Here is a 2738-nt window from a genome sequence, read left to right as displayed (position 1 = left end):
GTTATATATGATTTTATATTGCTAAGGTATTTGAGTCACTGGTAGATAGCAATCAGAGTGTACCAGCTATCGGAAGCCATGATGGGCCCTAAAGGCTACAACATGGAAGGAGGAATTGAAAAGCGAGATTCAATCCATGTATGTTGTTATTTGGTAGATCTAACACTTGACCTTAACCCTTAGGTGCAAGTGGATCTTCAAGTAGAAACAATCATGGATAGGAACAAACACATAATTAAACCAAGATAGGTTTTGAAGGATGTGTAAGCTTAACAAGATCATTTATGGACTAAAATAAGCATCTCGCCAGATGGATCATTATTTCAATGAGAAAGTTCAAAGTGTATGAATTTCGAGAAATAAATATGAGCCATACATATATCAAAGCTAGTGGGAGTAATTGGATTATTTTTTTCAATGAGAATGTTCAAGAAGTTTGAATTTCGAGAAACATAGACAAGCCATATATATGTCAGTGCTAGTGGGAGCACTGTAGTCATCCATGTATTGTACATAGATAATGTACGATTCATAGGAAATTATATTCTAACTTAGCAAGTGTAAAAGCTTGGCTTGGTATGAGAATTGTTTCGCTATGATATACATGGGAGATACAAAACACGTATATATATATATATATATATATATATATATATATATATATATATATATATATATATCAAGGTGATTCATTAGGTCAAGCCAAAGCACGTGGAATGTTGAGGAAAGTCAACATGCAGAACTTGGAAAGGTTCGTGCATAATATGGCATAACATTGAACGATGCTAATGTCCTAAGTTCTACTAGAGGTTATGAGTCGTGTCCCACATCTTTTTCTGTGGGTTCAATCATATATGCCATGATATGTACCAGATCTGATGATTCGTATGCCTTGAGCATGACAAGTTGGATTAGATCAATTTGGCAAGAATCAATGAATCAAGATCAAGAAAATTCTTAAGTGTCCTTGGAGGACAGAAGAGATGATCTTGATAGTATGGAAGAGATCATTGTAAGAGTTACATTGATGCTAAGTTCCGCACTAATAAAGGCAATTTCGTTTGCAGTCGGAATTCGTGATTTGACTGAATGGTGGTATATTAGCTTGAAAGAGTATTGGGTAATACACCATAGCGGATTTAACATACTTAGAGTATATTACAGTTGGTTAAATTGAAAAGTGGACAATGTGACTGAAAGAGATTCATTAATGACATCTTTTTTGAAATTCAATCATTGATGGTCCTTATGAAGTTTCTTGTGACTTTGGGTGAACTTACCTCGAGTATGGATCCTAAGTCACACGAGCTCACATGAAACATACTCAGTAAGTACCAACACACTTGATAGTGAGTCGTATGTAAAGACATCATAGTCAATGATTCATATCGAAAGATAATCTTGTCGAACCATTCCATAAGCCGATGTCATTGACCATGTCTGACAGTCAGAAAAAGTCGAGAGGCATTAGATTTGCAAATGAATTGGCTTAAACACTCTTAGTTTGGTTTGTTTTAAAACCCGAGAACTTTAAGCAATATAAGTTTTAATTTGATTTGGTGATTATTAAGTGGTGATCTTAATATATGATGGATTTCAGTCATTTCAATTAGCCTATCACTGTGTTCTCACTTTTTCATGTTTGGAACCCACTTCCCGAGTATTAATTTACTCAAACGTCCATAGTCGGTCATACTCTTGGAAGTAAGTAGTGATTCAAGACTGTCATGAGTATTAGTGGATTGTCCATATTGATCGGACATAGCATAGAGATTGCGCTAACACTCATGAGTGCTTAATAGAGATTTAAATATTGGACCAACCCACGCTTAGATATTACTTCATGGATTCAGTCACGAGTAATTCTAAGACGATAATATCTTCTATTCTTCAAACCTAGATACATGTGGGGTTTTGCTCTATGATTCTGTTATGCATTGGTCGACTCCAACGCTAACCGTAACTGGTAGTTATAAAGGATATGTCCATGTGCGACATGATGAAATAGACAAAAACTATGTAGTAAAAGTTTATTCGTTCTTTCTGCCTTAATAGGAGAAGCGATATCTATGGGCCCCTCGATGATTTGGTGCTGACATCTAAAGTGCTTGGCCGAGCCCTGACTGGAATTGATGTGTTCAATTTAGTAGTCAGATGCAGTCATCACAAATCTATATTGGGAAACATAATCTTGAATTCTTGAGATTGACCATTATCCATGTCTCGAGTTCATATAGGTATCATAGAACGAAGGGATAGTTGATCACTTATCTAAGGGCTGAATCTTGATTAGATCAAGAGTTTGGTAGTTGCATTGGATGGCTAACTCTCTGTTGATTATTAGAGAAATATTAGTCCTCGTATAGTTTATGACTTATCTAAGTGGGAGACTGTTGGAATAGTGTCCAAGGTCATTAACTATTGGTCATATTTCTAATAATAGCAGGGTCCTTTTGGGTTGCCCTCAAGACCCAAATTGAGTAGGATAAATAAAGGAGAAATTGGTTTATTAATTATTATGCTTAATAATTAATTAGAAACTAATTGGAAATATATTTTGGAAATATATTATGGGAATTAATTAACAGTTTAATTAATTAAAGGGTTGAATGTTCATTAATCGATAGTTGGTTAATCAGGAATGTTCCAAAACCCTTATGGAATTAGGGTTGGATGAAAATCACTCCATCCCACATGGAAAATGAGTGAAATTTTGTGGTTAGTCCTCCATCCCACAT

This window comes from Lactuca serriola, chromosome 1, assembly GCF_051521515.1.
Source record: "Lactuca serriola cultivar US96UC23 chromosome 1, Lser_US96UC23_V15, whole genome shotgun sequence".
In the NCBI taxonomy this organism is placed as follows: domain Eukaryota; kingdom Viridiplantae; phylum Streptophyta; class Magnoliopsida; order Asterales; family Asteraceae; genus Lactuca; species Lactuca serriola.
This window is presented reverse-complemented; position numbering follows the sequence as displayed.